This window comes from Saccopteryx leptura, chromosome 2 (assembly GCF_036850995.1).
Source record: "Saccopteryx leptura isolate mSacLep1 chromosome 2, mSacLep1_pri_phased_curated, whole genome shotgun sequence".
NCBI lineage: Eukaryota > Metazoa > Chordata > Mammalia > Chiroptera > Emballonuridae > Saccopteryx > Saccopteryx leptura.
This window is the reverse complement of record NC_089504.1, coordinates 13,857,928-13,877,984: the sequence shown is the minus strand read 5'-3', so window position 1 is coordinate 13,877,984 and position 20,057 is coordinate 13,857,928. Positions and strand designations below refer to the sequence as shown.

At 55.9% G+C, this 20,057-nt stretch overlaps 2 protein-coding genes across 13 annotated transcripts in view; one reads left to right on the top strand and one right to left on the bottom strand.

Moving 5' to 3' along the window:
• Window positions 1-20,057, bottom strand: part of GGTA1 (glycoprotein alpha-galactosyltransferase 1 (inactive)) — a 381,241-nt gene that overhangs the window by 286,491 nt on the left and 74,693 nt on the right. The gene's annotated exons all lie outside the window — the stretch shown is intronic.
• DAB2IP (DAB2 interacting protein) overlaps window positions 1-20,057 on the top strand; it is a 199,017-nt gene that overhangs the window by 142,601 nt on the left and 36,359 nt on the right. The window contains exon 1 of one of the 12 annotated variants that reach the window (XM_066367252.1): window positions 13,152-13,308. The exons of 10 other annotated variants lie outside the window; for them this stretch is intronic. The gene's annotated coding sequence lies outside the window, so the exon portion shown is untranslated. Of the gene's footprint in view, window positions 1-13,151; window positions 13,309-20,057 lie in introns of those variants that run through there. One more of the 12 variants, XM_066367255.1, reaches the window with a different exon arrangement.

The following is a 20,057-nucleotide window of genomic DNA, read 5'->3' as shown; positions in this document are numbered from 1 at the left end:
CTCATTGCCTCCCAGCCATGTCTGACCCCCACTGGCCGCCAAGGAAAGAAGGAAACCTTTCACAGGCCTAATGACTCAGAAATAACCAACAGGGAGCCCGGGGAACTGTTCATTCTCCCCTCTCCCTTTCCACCCTCCTCGAGGCCGGAGGGGACATGGGAAACCTATTCATTTAAACTCAATTATTTTCTCGAAGACAGAACAGAACTGAATTGGGTCAATGCTATATTTGCTGTGCTCAGCTGTTTCCCCTGCAACACCATCACCCGCCGGGTGTATTGCTGGGCTCCGTGCCGCCAGGCTCACCAATTAGAACTCCGTATCAGCGGCCATGCCTTGGCAGGCTTGGCTCGGGAACACAGGACCGTCCTCTGCTCATTCACCCAATAGGCTGTGGGTTTGGGGGCATAAAATGTCCAAGGCTAGTCCGCAATGGAGGTCCTTCCGACAGTGGAGTTTCTACAAGGGAGAGACTAGGGCCCAGAGGAGTTAAGTGCGTGCAGGAGAAGCAGTCCGTCGAGTCAGACACGACCAGGACCTTAATAGCTGTGTGGCTTGGTGGAGAGTATCAGACCGCTCTGCACTTCTGTCTCCCTACCTGTAAATGAGGCACGAGACTTCACCTCCTGAGGTGGGGTTGTCGTGATGTAGCTGTGACGTAGTATGCCAGGGGCCTGCCCGAGGCGAGCCCAGCTGTCCACACTCATTCCCTTGCACCAGGTGTCGGGCTCGGAGCTCGGCGGGGCCCGCATCTCAGCAGGAGGAGCGTGTTCTGGGACAGCCTTCTCTCTGTGAAATCTTACCCAATTTCCTGAACCGAAACTGGAAGGGTTCCCGTGTCATTATAGGTCTCCTGCTGAACCCGCCTTGCACTGGATACTTTTTTGCAGCTTCCTCTGGGCCCGGGGGCTGATAAGTTTGTGTTTGGCATTACTGTCTGTATGCATCCTTTCCCCACTGGACTGCCAGCTTCTTGAGGGCAGAGACTGTGTCTCGGTCACCTGCTTGTACCCTGATGTCACTCCCCTTCCATCTGTGTGGCCTCGGGGTGGATGTTTAACCTTGGTGGGCCTATTTTCTTATCTGTAAGATAGGGCAGGGATGCCTCTCTTTGGTACATGTGCAGGAAGGGGCGGGTGATGTCGGACACGGCGGCCCGGGCGCGATACCTGCAATGGACTCGGAGAACAGGGAGGAGATCAAGTCAGATGGTTCCCTCTGCTCTCTGCAAGCAGGGATCTAAGGCTGGGGCTCTGGGGGGATCCAGGGAGGGCTGCAGGTGCCATATGCTTACAGAGAGAGGTGTGGACAGGGTGTGGCCCGTGGGCCTCCCTCCTCTCTTTCATCGTCTCTGCTGTGGAGGGCTGGGCCTTCCCCAAGGCCAGGCCACTCCAGCCCCGTGGTTTTCTCCAGTTGTCAGTGGTGGGCTGGGATGAGTGAGGACTTAGCCTGCCACTGCTGACCTCTAGGTAGGGCACCCTGGTCACAGTGCTGGAAGCTGGAGCTGGAGCCATATTCCCCACACCCACCCCACAGTGTTGTCACTGGTCCTAGGGGGTTGTGGGGCGGATAAGGGGACAGTGCGGGGAGGTTTGAATTCCTTAACCTTTTAGGAGCCGTCTGTGAACTCAGGCACTGGGCCTGGTGTTGACATGGTGTGATCACGGCTGTGAGGTCAGGGTCCCACTCTGATGGGGTGAGGACAAGACCTGGGTACTGGGCAGTAGGTGACCTAGTCAGAACCTAGGCTCTGGAGGGAACACAGTGAGTGGAAGTGGAGTTGCTGGGGACAGGCCTAGAAGTAAGGGCGCCTGACCCCAGTGGACCCCAGCATACTGTGCAGTAGGGGCTGGCGGCCACCAGACCATCAGGTGGAGCCGTCCCCTCTCCCTTGCCCTGTCCTTGATAGCATTCGGTCCCTGGGACACCATGCGGGTGTTGCCCAGCACCTGGCACTGTGACAACCAAAAAGGGGGAATGCTGACCGTGTCTCACTCTTTGAGTAAATTTACTCTGTATTCTTCCAAAGGGCTGTCACGTGGATGGGAATTGACTCCCCCGATCACTTTGATGGAAACGTTACACTTTGTGAGTGAAAACGTGTCGACATCACCACAGGGGAAGGGCTCCAGGACTCTGCCAGCTGAAGTCACTACCACAAGACACTGGTCTGGGGCCTGGCAGCGGGGTGACACAGACTGGCTGGTGTGGGGGGAGGTGGCCGGGAGGCTGGAACCTGGCTGGCCTAATGGGCGGAAGGAGGGGTTGTCAGCTGGGGCAGGTATCTGAGCAGAAAGGGAGGGAGTTGGGAGGCTGCAAGCTGACAGTGTGCATTACCCCCCCCCCCCCCCCCACACACACACACACATACACAAGGAGAAACGGGGAGTGGAGAACACGTGAGAGGTGGGCAAGGACATAGAATGGGGTCTCTGGAATGGTGGGCACTGTGCTCAGACCAGAAAGACAGGCTGGGGCCAGATTGTTGAGGGTCCTGAATGCCAGCAGCCACCCGTAACTAGCTGTGTGGCCTCGGGCAGCTTTTCCAGCCTTTCTGTGCTGCATCTTCATTTCAGTACACGGTAGCTGCGGATACCCACAGTTTGTGGCTCTCTGGAGGTTAATCAAGATTATGTAAAATACCTAGCACTGGGCCTGGCACAGGGCAGGTGCCGGGACACATTTGTTGCTTGTTGATGATAAAACCACACAAACATAGATGTGCTCACATAAGTTAATAGCAGGGATGCCTAGAGACTGTTACTCAGAGCTGGTCTTCAATCTGACACCAGATTTGTTTCTCACTCTCCGCTAAGTATAGTGTGGTCTTCACAGCCCTTGTCCGTGAACAGCCAGGCTCTGGAGCTGACTGTCCTTTGCAGGGAGCCTCCGTCTGGTCCTGTGTCTGCTTCATGGGCTGACTCCTCATCCTCCTGCAGCTCAGGCAGTTCCCAGGCCCCACGCAGAGGGCCTCTGTCACCTGCATAGCCTCCCTCCTGCCACCTGAGCATCTCTCTCCCCAGGGGGACACGGGCACTGCCTGGCAGTGTTCCTGACAGCTGTGGGGCTGGATCGCTTACGCCCCAGGAAGTGGGAAGCTTCCTGAGGAGGACGATCGCCAAGAGCCTAGCCCAGCTGCTGAGACACCCTTGGATCTGAAACGATGAGACGTACGGACTCTGAACTTTGAGGAGAAGATTGACGTGCAGGGTGTAGATGTCCATTGCACTATTACTGTGTCCGGGACCTGAGGAAATCGAGTGGCATCCAGGAGAGAGGTGGGGGGGGGGGGGATTCAGGAAGAGAGAGAGCTTGTACATCCTGTGCCTGGGAACCTTGAGAAAGGCATCCCTTGAGCTAGGTCTTGAAAGGTGAACGAGAATTAGAAATAGGGGCAGTAGGGGAGCTCAGTGGGAACAAAGGTGTAGCCTGAGACAGGACAGGGCATGTGTGGGGAAAGGGGAAAAGGAGGTCCCGTGGCTGATGGAACAGGTGTGAAGGTGAGCGGTGTGAGGGAGGAGGGTGGGGCCTGCCTGGGTCACTGGAGGGGCCAGAACGAGGAGGGACTAGATCAGGGCAGCCTCTGAAATGTCCCCAGCTACACATGACCAAGGATAGTCACTGTGTACTCATTCTGTACTTATACATATTATTCAAGATGACTGTGGACGGAGCTGAGCAGGAGGTAAGCTAGTCCTCTGAGCTGAGGCTAGGAAGGGTATGGAGGAAGGAACTTAGTCACGGTCCAGTGGGCAGAACATGCGGGAGCCTGAGGTAGGCTGTACAGCTTGTGACCCCCAGCTCCAGGCTTTTTTTATTTTAGCTTGTGACCCCCCTCCTGTGATAGCTGTCATGAAGAGTGAGAGACCCTGTCATAGGAGTAGATAATATTATTACAAGATATTAGAACTAACTGTGTGGATCTACCAGTGGGGAGGCTTCCTGCCTGGGGAAATCTAGGAAGGCTTCCAGGAGTAAGGGGTATGAAAATGGGGGAACAAATAATAGGTGCAAATGGTTGGCAGGTGAGGCCCATTTACTTTTAGATGAAGTTGGGTCAACTTGTGACTGAGCAGCCTCTGGATTTGACTTCATCTATAAAGTGGTCACAGTATCTATCTGATTTGCCTCTCTGTTGCCATAATTGAGCTTAAGCAGGGGAGGCCTCCTGGCACCTGCACCCTGGAGGCGGTGCTCAGAGATGTGCCCTGTTCCCTCCTTCTGCGTCATAGCCTCTGCTGCTCTGGGAGCCAAATGGGCTTCTTCTGCCCTCAGGACTTGCCATGTGACCACAGCCTCACCTCTTTGCTTTGAAATTGTATCAAGACATTGAATAGGCCTAGATGAAAACTGTGAGGGGTCACCTTGCCTCAGAACAAAGGGAACCACTCTAAGTGCACCTCTGGCTAAAAGCCCCCGGGGGGTTGCGGGGGAGGGCTCTGGGCACTGTTGGATCGCTTGTGGTCAGCATCACCTGTGCCCAGAACAGGACGCAGCAAGGGATGGAGTGAGTTAGACCTGCCAGGTTGGGCTTGCTTTGTACCACAGTCAGACCTTTCACCTGCCCTGCAGGTGCCCCAGCCAGAGCCCTGTACAAAGGAGGTGCTTGACGGCCTGACACTTTGTAGGAGCTCATTTGTTTGCTGAGGGACTGGAGCAGGGGATTAAAACCACCCGGAACTGAACTGGGGTTTCTGATGCCTCTGAATACAGAAGCCATGGATAGGCAGGACCCCCCGTGGATAGGCAGGACCCCACGCAGGGCCTTTGTCTCCCTTCACCTCTATCCGTCTTTAAAAGGCGAGATTGGATTCCTTAATCCTATAGCATCAGGAAGTTGTGCAGCAGCCCTGCAGCGGAGGCTTCTGGGTGCGGGGCCTCAGTTTGATTAACCGTGCTGGGTGGTGGCTGTAAGGGAAGGGGGTGTGGGTTCCTGCCTGCGGTTAGAGGCCCCGGACTTAGCTGTGGCTTCTAGAGTGAGATGGTAAAGGGGGCGACCCCAGGCAAAAATGCTGGCTTGGCTGGGCTGGCTGGACCTGCCCATCCCTAGGGATGTGCGTTTCAGTGAGGGCCAGGTGACCCTGACCCAAGGATGAAGTGCCAGTCCAGCGGGGGGGCCCACCGGCTGGACTGGGTCCCTCTTCCCCAAGTCCTGTGGGGTTCACGCCTGAGCAGCTCTCCCAGTTCACCGCTGTGCCCTCCCTCCCTCCCGGCACCTAACTAGAAACTTGAACCCAGTTCTTCCGGGCTAGGGGACCGCTGTCTATTGCGAGTCCAGAGCCCAGCTTCTCCTCGGCCCTCCTGCCCCGTGACCGTGTAGGCTAATCCTTGGCCTTGTCTACACCTCGGTCTTTGTTCGCATTTTTTAAATGTTTGAATGGAAGTGTGTGTGTGTGGGGGGGGGGTTGTCCTGAAGGGGGCGGGCTCCCGGCTGCCGCTCAGAGCCGGGCGGGGGTGGGGGGGGTGGCGGGCCTCTTCCTCCCGCGGTTGGGTGGAAAGTGTTTGCAGCTGGGGCAGCTGACCGCGGAATGTGCCCAGCCGCCGGCCTGGGAAGGGAAAGGCCTGCGGCTGCAGGTGGGCGGGCCTCCCGGCCGAGTTGGCGGGGGCGGGGCCGGCCGCCTCCCGCTGGAGAGCGCGTGGGGGATGGTGCTGCGGAAGGGAAGTCTGGAATGCTGGGCGAGCAGCGCCCTGCCGGCGAGGTGGCTTTGGTGTCCTTCCAAGTCTTTTGGTTACCTCCGCTCCCACCTACACAGCTTTAGTTGGCCAATCCCAGACCAGCCAGAAAAATACGTTTATTCACTCAACACATCTGTCAGTGCCTACCTTGTGCCAAGCACTGGCCTAAGGTGTGCCGGGCTTACCAGGGTGAGCAGGCCCTTGTTCCTCCGGACCTGACATTCTCATGGTGGGGAAGGGGGACAAACAAGGTGAAATGATCAGTCCTATGAAGAAAATGAAGCCAGGGGGTATCTTGGGGTGGGGGAAGAGGGGGAAATTGTTCCTTTAACTAGCGTGTTCAGGAACGGCCTGTCCTAGGAGAGGACACTTGTTCTGAGACCAGAATGAGGCAAAACCAGCCTTGCCTAGAGTCACGGCCAGCAGAGGGAATGGCCAGTGCGAAGGCCCAAAGGCGGGACTCCCGGCAGGATAACACCCTGGGCGGAGTCAGCAGTTTAGGGGGAGGAGCCTGGAAGGGATCAATCCAGGCTGAGGCTTTGCTAGATCCAGAACTCGGTTCCCGGGTGCCCTGGGAAGGACCCTTTCTTGAGGCCAGAAGTGAGTGACTATTTTCAGATGGCTTTCTAGACTTCTTGGACCTGGAGGTTGTGCTGTATGGTTACCTGTAAGAAAGACTAATTTTCCACTTGTTCTCTGGAGGACCTGGAAATCTCTAGATGTTGTCACCACTGTTTTTTTAAGTCATTTGTGAAATTTAAGCCTGGAAGACGGATTCAACATGTGCTTTGCAGGAAGGGGAAGCCTGCCCGGGCACACCTCTTAGATGCCAGCCTGGGCACACCTCTTACTTGCCAACCTGGGCTGCGAGTTCCTCTGATCTGGCCTGGAGTGGCACCTGGATGCACACCATCCTTGGGGATGAGCCTCTGTGGCTTCGGACTCCTCGGTGACAACCTCAGCAAGCTCCTGGGCTGGGCCAGAGGATCTGCTCTGTGGAGGCCCGCCCATTCTCACAAGCTGGATCTGGCTACCTGGTCCCCGGTGCCGGGACCTGGGTCAGCCGAGAGCTCAGGGTTCCCACCACCAAGGTCTGTGGGCGGCTCTGTGGGGACAGGGGGGCAGGAAGCTTCCTCCCTGGTGGGCCTGGGATGGGAGTGGGTGGAGACTGGAGGTTATCGGGTTGTTCTTCCTCGGAGCCCAGCCCTGGAATGCCACCTGTCCTCAGGCCAGGGCCTCATTGGTGCGTGGAGGCCATCAGCAGCCAGCCAAGACCCCTCAGGGGCTTGAGAGGAAGCTTAAAGGTGGGGGCTGGGGTGGCTAGACTGACTTCTTCCTTCTGGGGATGGGAGGCTGTGGGGCACCCTCAAGGTGAGCTAGGCCCAGGAAACTGGGAGGGTTTGCAAGGTGGGCTTTGACCTCAAGCTGTGTTGCCAGTGAGGACCCTTGGCCTGTTCTTTAGCCTGTGGCTCCCAGCACAGGTGAGAAGGGAGGGGGCATCAGGGCTCTTAGATGCAGATTTAATAATCCTAGCCTGTCTCTCTGGTGGTTAGTATTTCAGGAGAGAAGCTTTACTCCTAAAACTTCTATTGATCCAGACACTAATGAAAAGTAAAGGGTTTTCAGAGCCAGGTTTTGTTTTTTTTTTTCCTGCTAGAAAAAAAAGGACATCAGAGTCCTAAGACACAAATTCATTTTCCTCTTTCCCCTAGATTTGGGGGCTGGGGGTTGGTCTTGTTCAGATTGCACGTCTTCAGGTAGCCTTCCCTGACTGCACAGGCCCGTAGTCATCTCCACTCTCCAGCGGTTACTGTAGCCGCCGCTGGTTTATCCGGTCTGTCTCCCAGAAGGGCTGGGGAGGGGGTGCTGCAGAAGTCTCCTGCTCACTGACCCTCCCAGGGGGCAGTGAGAGGTGTCTCCCCAGGAGGCCTTGAGGGCTGGACGTTCTGGTCCTGGTTCCTTTGCTGCCCTGTTGTTTTTGCACATTCATTGTTTTAACTACTTACAGAGCTCATACCCCAGGTCAGATCCTTCCCCCACCCCAGGCTTAGGACCCAGAAATACAACAGATATGGTCCTTGGCCATACAGATCTTGTCTTCTGGAGGGAGGGACAGGTAATGCTAAATAAGTTAAGGGAATACCAGATTGGGTGAAGTTCCCCAACTGAAATGTAAGTCAGGGACTTTTGTCTGCTTAGTTCAGCACCTGGATTCCCAGTGCCTGAAAAAGTACCTGGCATGTAGTTTGTGCTTAAATGTTTGCTGGCTGAATGAGCAAGATGCTCTGAAGGGAACGGGCCAGGTGTTTCAATGGGGAATAATGGGGGTGGGGCAGGACCTGTTGGAGTGGGGCAGTTGGGGAAGGGCTGAGCTCCAAAAGATGCCCGAAGCCTGCCTTTGAAGATAGGAGTAGAACCAGAGCTCCAGCCTCGGGAGTCTCAGTACAAAGTCCCCAGGCAGGAAAGCCCAGGCTGCAGGTGGAGGGTGGGGGTGGCTGGATGAGGTCAGAGGGGTAGGCAGGCCACCCTGCCGACTTCTTCCCCCTGGGGAGGAGTTTGGATGCATTCTGTGTGCGGTTAGGAGCGACTGGTGGGTTTCTAGCCCTGGAGTTAAACAATCTGTCGGCATTTCTACTGGATCCCTGGAACTCTCAGTGGGTGGGGAGCAGAGTGAGGCTGCCTGGGCAGGTACCCTGGAGTGGCTGGGTGAGAGGTGTTAAGAGAGGAAGGAGCAGTAGGATTTGCTGATGGGTTGGATTCTGAAGCCCCAGGAAAGAGGGGGGATCTAGGCCAGGGGTCCCCAAACTATGGCAAGGGGCCACGTGTGGCCCCCTGAGGCCATTTATCCAGCCCCACCGCACTTCCGGAAGGGGCACCTCTTTCATTGGTGGTCAGTGAGAGTAGCACATTGACCATCTCATTAGCCAAAAGCAGGCCCATAGTTCCCATTGAAATACTGGTCAGTTTGTTGATTTAAATTTACTTGTTCTTTATTTTAAATATTGTATTTGTTCCCATTTTGTTTTTTTTACTTTAAAATAAGATATGTGCAGTGTGCATAGGGATTTGTTTATAATTTTTTTATAGTTCGGCCCTCCAACGGTCTGAGGGACAGTGAACTGGCCCCCTGTGTAAAATGTTTGGGGACCCCTGATCTAGGCTTTAAGCACTGAGATGGAGCTCCACTTTGGACATTTCAGGCTTGAGGTTCTGTGTGGTGTCCAAGAGTTGTTGTCAGGCCAGCATTTAGATCTGTGAGTCTAGAGCTCGGAGGGAGGGAGTCTGGGGCAGCCCGGACGTATTTGAAGCTAAGGAATGGATAATCACCGAAGGGAAGTGTATGACCGAAGAAGCGTGCCCCAAACCTGAGCCTGAGAAACTTGGCACCTGGAGGAAGGGCGAAGCGGGTACCGGGGGGGGGGGGGGGGAGACCCGTGGCCTGTGATGGAAGACAGACACCTGGGAGAGTATGCAGAGGACAGAAACTGGTTGAGTCTAGTCACATGGGGGCTTTTGGGGACCTTGTGGAGAACTGCTGGGGCCAGGACAGGTGTGCTGAATAAGAAAAGGAGGTAAGGTAGAGGATGCAACAGTGTCAGTGAAGGACGGGCGGAACTGGCCAGTCTGGGAAGTTGAGGTGGGTCAGTGAGGGGCTGACAATTTTTGTTTTTAAACACGTTTTTAAAAATTGATTTTAGAGAGAAAGGGAGGGAGGGAGAGAGAGAAACACTGACTTGTTGTGTAGTTCCACATACTTATGCATTCATTGGTTGATTCTTATGTGCCCTAACTGGGAAACGAACCTGCAACTTGGGCCTATCAGGGGGACACTAACCAACCGAGCTAACCATCCAGGGTGGCTCAGATGGTCTTGTCTCCAGGTCTTCTCGGTCTACCAGCTCACCCAGTGGGTCTCAGCAGGGAGCGGGCACCAACATCCACCATCCCCAGTGATTCTGACTGGGAGGGCTGGAGCGCTCCCCCCGCCCCCACGACCTTTAACAGCCGCTCTCTGAGCCCCTACTCCTCCCTCTCTGGAGGGCTCGGTCCCTGCCCTGTAGTGTCTCAACTTTGGGGTTGCCTGACCCTGTCCCCCTTTCTCCCTGTCTCATCTGTAGAGACAGATGTAAGGCCCCTACGAAGAGCACCCTCGAGCTGGGTTGACTCGGAGGGTCTTTCCGCCTTGTCCCCAGCAGAGCTAGACTTCTAGTCCACTAATGGCTTAGCTCCGGGAGGCTCTGTGTTTGGTTTCCAGAGACGGTTGGGGTCTAGTTCGACTTCTTAGTGACTGGGACCTGACTTCCCCCAAGGTGTGGCTGAATGTAGGGAGTTTAGGATGTGTTGGTTGGGGAAGTGGGTGTGTGCAGTGTAGAATTGGGGACATCCTAAGGTCTGATGGCCTCCAGGTGGGTTCTCAGTGTCTGTTGAATGACTTAACACTCAGATATCTGAGCCTCTTGGCCTCCCAGGTTGTTTTGTTAAATGCTTTCTGTGCAGTTGGTTAACCGGTGTTGTAGGGGATAGTGGAGACGTGGCCAACAGTTTTTGCCCCTGAGCCAGATTAGAAAGAAACTTTTTTCACAGACCGGACGAAATATTAAAATTAAAAAATGTTAAATACAAAAACGATTTGTTTAAGTAAACAATTTTATTATGTAATTTATTTATGAATAAATATAAGTAGTTTTAGTACAACAAATTAACAAAAAAACTATGTGATGTGTTGAGGCGCTTTGCATTGCCTATTATTTTTTTAATATCTGGCTCTATACTTGTAATAGCTATTCTTTTTTTTTTTTTTTTTTTGTATTTTTCTGAAGCTGGAAACGGGGAGAGACAGTCAGACAGACTCCGCATGCACCCAACTGGGATCCACCCGGCACGCCCACCAGGGGGCGAGGCTCTGCCCACCAGGGGGCGATGCTCTGCCCCGACTTAGAGCCACTCTAGCGCCTGGGGCAGAGGCCAAGGAGCCATCCCCAGCGCCCGGGCCATCTTTGCTCCAATGGAGCCTCGGCTGCGGGAGGGGAAGAGAAAGACAGAGAGGAAGGGGGGGCGGTGGAGAAGCAAATGGGCGCTTCTATGTGCCCTGGCCGGGAATCGAACCCGGGTCCCCCGCACGCCAGGCCAATGCTCTACCGCTGAGCCAACCGGCCAGCTATTCTTAACACAACCTCCAAATGTAAATTATTCATTCTTGATCTTGTTATGCTTTTATTTAGATTCATTAAAGAAAAGGTTTGTTCACAAATATAAATTGAGCTGAAGATTACTGAAGATATCGTAGTTTATGTATAAAGATTTAAAAGTACCACTATTTCCACAGTGCGTCGTGCGGAGAATATTAAAAATTTAATCGTGGGCCACATAAACTCATTACGCGGGCCGGATGCGGCCCACGGGCCGGATGTTGGCCATGCCTGCTTTAGGCTGCAGGAAGGTGGAAGGAGGCAGGCCTTGAACCTGGTCAAGTCCTGGGGGCTCTTGGGGCTGAGGGGGGCTGTTCGGGCACGAGGTGTGGGGTGGCTGTACATAGGAAGAGAGCTGAGCCACCCAGCAAACCCTGGGAGACTCCTGAGGAGGAAGGGGGCCCCCTTGCTGGGGAGCAGGGTGACTGAGACCCAGGAAAGGCCACAATGCGGGTAGGCTCACCTGGGGGGATGCTGCCTTATCCTGCCTCCTGATAACAGACAGTGGGCCCTGGTGCCCTCGCTCCCCAGCCCAGCAGACCCCAGTGAGCCTGGGGTTGGGGCGGAGACAGGCTGTTTTCAGGTTTCTAAGGATCTGGGCCACAGCCCAGCCTTTCTGGCATTCCGGCTTTCTGGCCTGGCTTCTCCTGGGGGCAGGCAGGCATTTGGGAGGTTTTGGGAGGGTGTTCTTGCCTGGTAGTCACTGAGGGTCCCAGTTGGACCCCCTCCTTTTTACAGAAAGAAACTAAGACCCAGAGAAAAGCGACTTGCCCAGGGTTCCTGCCTGGGACGCCGGTTTCCGGCCTTGTGCCTCCCAGCGTAGCCGGGGCAGCCTCCCTCACCTTTGCTGATGGGCTGGCCTTTCCTAAGTGCTCACTGACTCCTCACCACCACCCCGCAGGGTTAAATGCCATTACTATTACCCATTTTACAGAGGGGGAAACAGAAAGGCCCAGAGAGGTGACTTGGCTTGTCCAAAAACACACAAGTTGCATGTGGTACAGCCCAGATTTGAATTGGGACAGTCTGGCTTCAGACCCGTGTTTCTAACCACCAGGCTACACGGCCTCAAACTTATTTGACTGGGGTTCCATAGAAATAGAATGAGGGTGGAGGATTCCACCTGGCCTTGGCCTTCCTGATAGAGGATGACATCTGATGTGGCATCTACTACTGCCTGTCCAGCTACTGCAAGTGGTAGGAAATGGCCCATTGAGGGGGGAGGCTTGTTAGACCAGGTACTGAGGCCCAGGCAATCAAATCTCTCTTCTTTTCCTCCCCTGCAATGCCCCCTCCCCACCATCTAGCAGTTGGGTAGGCTCTGCCCACCCTTGGGAGAGCCCGCAGCCCTGCCTCCTCCATTCTGTGGACAATGGGAGGGCCGTGGCCGGCTCCTGCTTCCCCCCGCATGTGTGGCCTCCTTTAGCCACGCAGCCCGTCCAGGAGGAGACTGAGGGCCTGGGTGTGAGGGGCCCACCCCTGCAGGGCTGCAGACCTGCCCCTCTCTCTGCTCACCCCCCCTTCCCCTGTGCCTTACCTCTACGTAGTGTCTGTCTGTCTCTTTTCACATGGTGCCAGATGTCATGATGTGTGTATGTAGGAAGGGGGAAAGAATAGAACCAACCTCACAGGGTTTTGAGGCCCAGATGAGAGCCCAGTGTTGGGGCACCTGCGACAAGTGACTTCTCATCCTCACTTCCTTCATTTTGCCCAGGAAGGAGAGGAGCTGCGGAACAGGAGGGCCTGGGCGTCAGGCTGGGGAAAGCTGGGAGGGGCGAGGGAGCAGGTGGGAGAAAGCATCCTGACTGTGGCTGGGCCCCAGCTGGGCTGCGGACTGGCTGGAATCCTGGGCAGGTGGGCGCTGCTGCCCGTTGCGGCTTCCTCCCCTGAGATGGGATTGGGCAGTGGCTTGTGGAGTGGCCTCGAGCAGCAGCCAGCCCATGCTGTGAAGCCCTGTGCCAGGCACGAAGTGACTGCTTAAAAATGGCTACCATTTCTGCTTAGTCTGAAGGTTTGGCCCCATTGTTTTGGGGTTCTTTCAGACCTTTGGGTGAGATTTGGATTTTTAGTATTGCGCATTTTATCTAAGGTTTTCTCTAGAAAGCCCAAAGGCCTTCCATCTGATCATGACTTTGGGAGGGGGTGGTGGTGGTTGTTTTGATGTCCTGTTTTCTATACAGAAAAAGGGATCTGTGCCTTTAAGACCCTGGACGGCCCAACTGGGACACTGTTCCTTTAAAAGCACATTACAGAGAGTTGGAACTTAGCCTTTGTTTAACTAGCCATATTAGTCCCAGCGGACAGGGCTGGAGTAATATGTCCAGGACCAGAGCTGGGTTGGACTGGTTGGGCCCAGTGGGGAACGGCAGGCAACCAGCTGGCTGACTGGCCTGGCCCCTTGGTGTCCTCGACCTGGTGAGCTTGGTGACCATGCTGAGGGATGGTGAGTGGCCTGGACAGAGGTGGGAACGAGGGAGCCCGTGAAGAAGGAAGGAGGGGGCTGCCAGCCTCAGGGCCACTGGCCCACCTCCTGAGCCGAGGGCGGTCTCGGTCAGATGGGTGGGAGCTACAGTCCGAGAGGGACTGTCACAGGTGCCAACCTTGGGAGGGGCTCAGGAGTTCCCCAGGGCTGATGTCTCTGCCCCTCTGCAGACACCTACTGCCAGCACAGAACAGGGAAGCAGTTAGGATAGCCCCACCGAAAAGCAAGAAACAAGTGTTGTGACTATTTTGTAGTTTCAAAAGGAGAGGAAATCGGTGTCAGTCGTGTTTTCCTGTTAGTAAGGCCGATAGCTTCTGAGGCAGGCTCTGTTGGGAACCGGGAAATGCTTGGGGCGGCTGAAAGTGTTCCCAGCTGAGGAGCTTGGTTGGCCTTTGCTCCGAGTGGCCCAACCCTGGGCCGGGCTGGCCTGGGTGGGGCTGGGTAGGGGTTTGGGGGCTGTGTCATCTCCACCCCAGCCCCCAGCGGGTCTCTCCTGTCTTCCCTCCTTCTCCCAGCCTGTCTCTGTCTGCAGGGTGGGGTGGCGGAAGACCCTGAGGGTTGGGTCTGGGCCTGGAGTATGTTTTGTTCCAGTTTAAATATTTGAAACAGTTGTCAGCAGCCAGGTTACTGTGATGCAGCGGTCTCTACTGGGGAAGTACCCCATCTCTGGGAGCCAGAAACGGTTACAAACTTTCTTGTAGAAGGGTTGTGAGCCAGTAATAAGCTGCCTGGCTTGTTCCATGTATCCCTTGGTCCTGGCCACTTTCACTACCACTGCTGGGACTGGGCAGATTCCTACTAGCTAGGTGTCCTTCTTGCTTGCCATTTTCCAGACAGAGAAAATAATTTGCACAGGGTCACATAGGAGGTGATAGTTCTGGTGACCCGGAGTTCTTGGGAGTTATCTGAAAGGTGGTGCGTTTGATCACACCACTTCTGTAGGTTTGGTGAAAGCCTGAGGCACTGATAGTGCAGAGGGTTTGGAGTTGGAGCCCAGGTACCAGGCCTCCAGCCCTGTTCTGGTCTCTGTGAACTTTGACCTTGGGCAGGCTGCTGGACCTCTCTGAGCCTCCCCTTCCTTGTGTGCATGGAGGTGGGTGCATACAGGCAAACCCTGGGGAGCTTGTAGGTTCTGTGGGGCGGACAGCTCGGAGGTGGTGGTGTTGGAGCCAGGTGTGGAGGTGGGCAGCCCGGTGTGACTGGAGCCAGGTGGGCCGAGCGGGGCTGGTTTAGGCGGGTTGGGATGGACCTTGGAAGCTGTGTTTAAAGTATGCAGTGTGTTATTGGTTGGAATCCCGTGGGCCAGTTGGCAAATGACAGACAGAGCTAGCTCATCCCGGAGGGACCCTTTGCGGGGCAGGCGAGGAGGGTGGGCTCTGGGACTCCGATACTCCATCTGGGCCTTGGGAAGGCCCTCGAGGTCTTGAAGCCTCAGTTTTCTGAACTGGAGTTGGGTGGCTGGGCTGCATGAGGGTCAGAGATGTGGGGGGCATTCAGCGTGGAGCCAGGGTCTGCCTTGTGCCCTTCCCAGGTGTGTGGGCAAGCGGTGGTTTGTGTTGGGTGAGGCAGGTACCGAGAGCCACACGTGGCTTTGATGCCAGGTCCCTGGGAGGAGAACTCGCAGCCACACCCCAGGTGTTTGGGGCATCATTCCTTTGCTGGTGGCTGGGGAGCCTGTTTTGCCGCCGCTGAACGCTCCTGGCCGTCTCCTGCTTGGGACAGTCTGGGAAGCAGTGACCTCAGAGCTTGATTCCCAGACACCGGGCTTTGGGAGGCATGGGGAGTGGGGGTCCCAAGACCCGCGGACTCAGTGCTGGTGTGCGGAGGTGCTCGGTTACTCTATTCTAGGGCACTGGGCGCACCGCCCAGGAGAAGGGGATATTAGCGTACCCGACCCCCAGCAGCTCTGACAGGAGGGAAGAGCAGCCCTGGTGGTCATCTGCGGAAACTGGGATGCGGGAGAGGCCAGCTGGGGGCGTAGGCTCCTCGGACCCAGCGTCCCTTCCTCTCCCCGTCTTTGCTTCTCGTCTCCCCATGGCCACAAAGCCCCTCTGCCCCCCTGGGGGCTGGAATGGAAGAAGTAGCAGGACTGGAGATGAGCGTTGGGATTGGAACCTAGGGTGCGAGGGTTGTTCCCAGATGTGCCCGTCCCTTCTTAAGTGGGGACTTTGAGGCGCCTACTTAAAAAGGTGGCTTTCTCCAGCCCGCTCTGGGAGGTGGCGGTCAGTGAGTGGCCGAGGCTCTCCGGGTCAGTTGGCAGAGGCTTTTGGAGAGCCCACATGCGGGGAGGGCCAGGTGGGTTCTGCCTGTGGGCGGAGAGAGGGCCGTCTTGGCAATGTCAGTGAGCCCAGGGAGAAGCCGGGAGCAAGCAGAGAGGTGACCCAGGGCAGGATGGGGCCTAAGACCCAAGAAAGGCGGAGCCGGGGCTGCACACAGGGCTTGCTGCATGGCAGGCTCCCTCGTTAGCGCCACGGGACCTGCTTCCCCGATTTCATAGATGGGGAAATGGAGGCACACGGGCTAATGAATGTGAGCAAAGCTACAGAGCATTGTGGATGTGTGTTTGTTCTGAGGAAGGAGGCCTTACCACAGTTACCTGCCTGCATGGCAGCAGGAGCTGGGGCTATACTGGCAAGTGCCTGGTCCTTGGTTGGCAGAAAGCCTGGTGGTGCCCAGGAGTGGGGGAAGGACAGTCCCCAGATTGATCGTATTGTCACTCACACAGCACCAGGCGCCCACGTGGCGTGGTGCCTGAGTCTTAGGTGGAGGAGAGGAGAGGGAAGGTCCTGTTTCTGCTCCCACTCGCACATTCCATGGGAACGCCTCCGGAGCCTAGGAGAGCTTCCTGGAGGCGGAGAGCTGGGAGGAATTTGATAAGCCAGAGGGGAAGTGGCTTTCCTTAAGGAGTGTAAGTCCTTGATTTTCAGCTCATTCCTTTTTTATTTCATCATCCCTCTGGACATGGGTCATGAGTCCCCTGGGCCTGAGGCAGCTGTTGGAGGTGTTTCTGGTTTCTGGTCGGGGTGGAGGAACCAGTCAGAAAGCAGCCCACACTGGGTGGTGTGCGCTGTGGGACCACGGGGTGTGTTTAAACACGTGAGGAGGAGACGGGCACAGTCGGAGCTCGCAGGGAGGGAACACCTCGGCGAGGGCCTCGAACCGTGCGCAAGAGCTGTCCAGGTGGAAAAGGGACGGACTGTCGGGCCAGCACATGGGCAGTGGCTGCTCTGGGGTTGACGTGGTCAGGGTTGTGGCAGATGAGGCTGGGGTCTGAGTCCTGGATGCTGTGCTCCTGGGGTGGAGGTGGCTCAGGGTGTGGGGGTGTCATCCGCTCTAATCTTCCTGAGTAGCTGGGCCAGGCTGGCTGGTTTCTCCAGGGGACCAGAGGGCGGAGACCTGTCCCTGCTCAGGAGCCAGAGGGGCCCATGGCCCTCATCTAACTTTCAGTTTGCCCAAATCTCATCCTATTCAATGAACGTTCCTCAGAGTCTCTTCTCTTAAAATTCAGGGCACTTCGCTGTTCCACGGAGGTTTATAAATGTTTAAAAACTGCTTCGTGGTCCCCAAAGTAATTTGACAAGTCTGACAGCTATTGATTAAAAACCCAAAATTATTCAGGTTGCAGGAGGACTTGAGGGATTAGATAGAAAGTTTGTTTCTTCTTTCTTTGCATGCCCTTTGCCACATCTGTCCCCTCTCCCCCCAAAAGAAATAAGGTATGGGCAGGTAAGTGAGTTCCCGAGTGTTTTTGAAAACTCCAGTGGGCTGCAGAATTATACTGGAAAGGGTGGGGCGTGGCCAGGATTCTGAGGGTGCCTCTTGTTCGGGGGCCAGAGCAGCATCCCTGCATCCCTGGGCTCCTCAAAGCCTTGTGGCCCGTGTCACTTGCAGGCAGCGTTGAGGTACTGATGTCGTAGTTAGTGTAGGGTCGTAGTTAGTGTAGGGTTGTGTATGTTTATAGGCAGTTGACACTGGTGGGTGGGGTTGTGGTGCTTTCCAAAGTCGCTCAGCAGGTAAGGAGACAGTGGCCTCGAGAGAGGAGGGAACCCGTTCCGGGCTATGCAGCAAGTCTGTGGGTCCGAGGGAAGGAGGGTGGGCCCAAGGTCATTGGCAGATTAAGGGTGTGCCAGGACCAGGAGCTTGCCTGGGCACTGAGCTGACTGGATACCTGGCCTCCATGCCTGGCCCCATGTGGAGTAGGTTCTAGAACACTCCCACAGAGGGGGATCGGGCCGTGAGGATCTCAGTTTTCACTTCCAGACCTTGTGACCCAGCCAAGCCAGTCCTTTCTGTGAGCCTCAGCTTCCTCTGGTGTCCTAAAGCGTTTGTCTCTGAATCCTTTAAATTAACTGGGGTGTGTGTGTGTGTGTGTGTGTGAAGGGTCGTCCCACGAGGCGGGGCTCATCAGACCCGTTTGCGTCCCTGCTGTCCCGTTCTACTGGGGCTGCTGGGAGGAGGCTGAGTTGATGCGCCTACCTTGGCGAGAAGACACACAGCTGAGCCCGCAGTAGGTGCTTAGTAAGTGCCTGTTAAGTCCAGGTTGCTGCATTGCTGGTCATTCAGTCAACATATGTGGGGCCCCTCTGGGAGCCATAGCATGTGACGAGCTGCCCTCCTTCCGTCTTGTTTGCCAGGGTGTGGACCCTCCTTTGACAGCCTGTGGTGTCAGGGGAAGCACAGGCTCCCAGGTTGAGGGTGAAGGCAGTAGACCAGGCCCTTTCCAGCCCAGGGGTCAGTATGGGTATGGGGACAGGATCACACTGTTCCAGTGACAGCTGGGGCCTGCCCTCTTGCCTTGGACTGGGAGGACCCTGGGGCCAAGAGGGTCCCGGACTCCAGGCCAGGCCATGTCATCCCAGGGAGCCTTCCCAGGCTGGCCAGGCAACCTCGCTGCCTTTTAAGGACAGGCTCTGTCTCCCCAGGGAACCCAGAGCCACAAGGCCGCTGAATTCTTCTCCTCTCCCCTGGGACCCTGGCGGGGCCAGGAGTGAGTGCCGGGCTTCTCAGCAGCCAGTTCCCAGGCCAGGAGGGCAAGCAAGGCTGGGCCGGGGGAGGTGGCTCTCCTGGGTATTCCGGGTGGGACACTGTCCTGTTTGTGTTCTGCCACTAGATTCCCAGGAGGTCTGCGTCCTTTCCCTGCCTGTGGGCCAGGACCCATGGGCAGATGTCAGCACAGTCTCATGAATCTGCCCACCTCTGACAGGCTGAAGCAGAGTGGGCACCTCCTCCGTGAAGACCAACGTTATCCAGTGTTTCTGCCCCTTCCAGGGGGCTATGGAATGGTCAGTGGCATGAGACCATACAAGTGTGAGAGTGGGAGATTGTGTGGGGACTCTGCTCAGAAGGTCTGTGCAGCGAAGTCAACTCTCCACGCCCCAGGCACCCTCTTCTCCCTTCCTTTCATTTCAAGAAACTTGGGGCTTTTTTGTTTGTTTGTTTTGAGACATCCCAGCATTTGGGTAGAAGGCGTTTGTCCTATTTTGCAGATGGGGAAAACTGAGGCATGGAGAAGGTAAGGGTCAGAGAGAAAGAAACAGAATAGCCTGGGAAGTTCCTGTCTTGTCACCCCAATGTCAGGAGTGTCGTGTACCCTGGAAACGTCAGCCCCGATAGCAGCGTGTGCGTTCTTCCTCAGCCTTGTTCCCAGCTGTGCCCTGCTCCTACAGTGCTGTCTGGCAGTGAGGCGAGTGTGTGGAGTGCACAGAAGGGGACTGGGACTGTCGCTGTGACGGATGGAGTCGCTGGCGTCTATCCCTGCTCCCCCTAGTGTCTCACCCGCATTCTCACTTTTCTTACAGCGGCCCTGTGAGGGACAGATGTCATTCTCCTTACTTAGAGATGGAGAAACTGAGGTCTGGTCTGGAGAGTTGAATGGCTTAAAAATACTTAAGATTGAGTGTTATAAGGAATGGAGTCTAAATTACGACTGGGCACCCTTGACACTAGCTAGGCCCTCCTGCCTGTTCCCATCTGCGTGGTGTGTGTGTGTGTGTGTGTGTGTGTGTGTGTGTGTGTGTGTGTGTGTAAACACGTGTACACTCCTGGGGCTCGTGCCACTGGCTGCCTGCCTGTCCCCTTGCAGCCCCTTGCAGTGCAGGCAGCTCCTCCACAGCATGGCTAAAAGGGTCTCCCTGTTCCTGCTTGCGTACCTCCAGAGACAGGGTGCCCACTCCCTCTAAAAGCACAGCGGCCTTGGCCCATTTGGGATGGCTGTGACTGAGCTGTAATCGACCCCTCCTGGTCCGGCCCTGCCCGCTGGGGGCACGCAGGGCAGCTCCTTCTGCCCTTCTGAGATTTGGAGGGCGACCCTGAGCCTCTGTCTAACCTTTCAGGCCATACAGCTCTTTCAGCTCCCCCAACCCATAGCTGGGAACATCTTCCCCCGTGTCAGGTGGGGCTTTTTGAGAATTGCAGGGTTTGTTTTGGGGTCTCCCCCCTCCTTGAAATAATGGGGAATTTACTAAACTTCTGTGTCACTAACCTTTTAAGAGAAAAAAAAGGAGGGAGTTGAGAAACAGCCCGTGGGTTGGCTGGAAGGCTATCAGATAAGGCTGTGGCCCAGGAGCTGGGACAATGTCCCCTTGTTCCTGCTCCCGGCCCTCACAATGAGCTGCTGTTGGACCTGGCCTGTGTCTCCGCGCAGCTCTGCCCCTGCCCATGCCATGCTGTGCCCACACTTCCTGGGCTCCTGGGCAGGGGCTGCCCCGCCC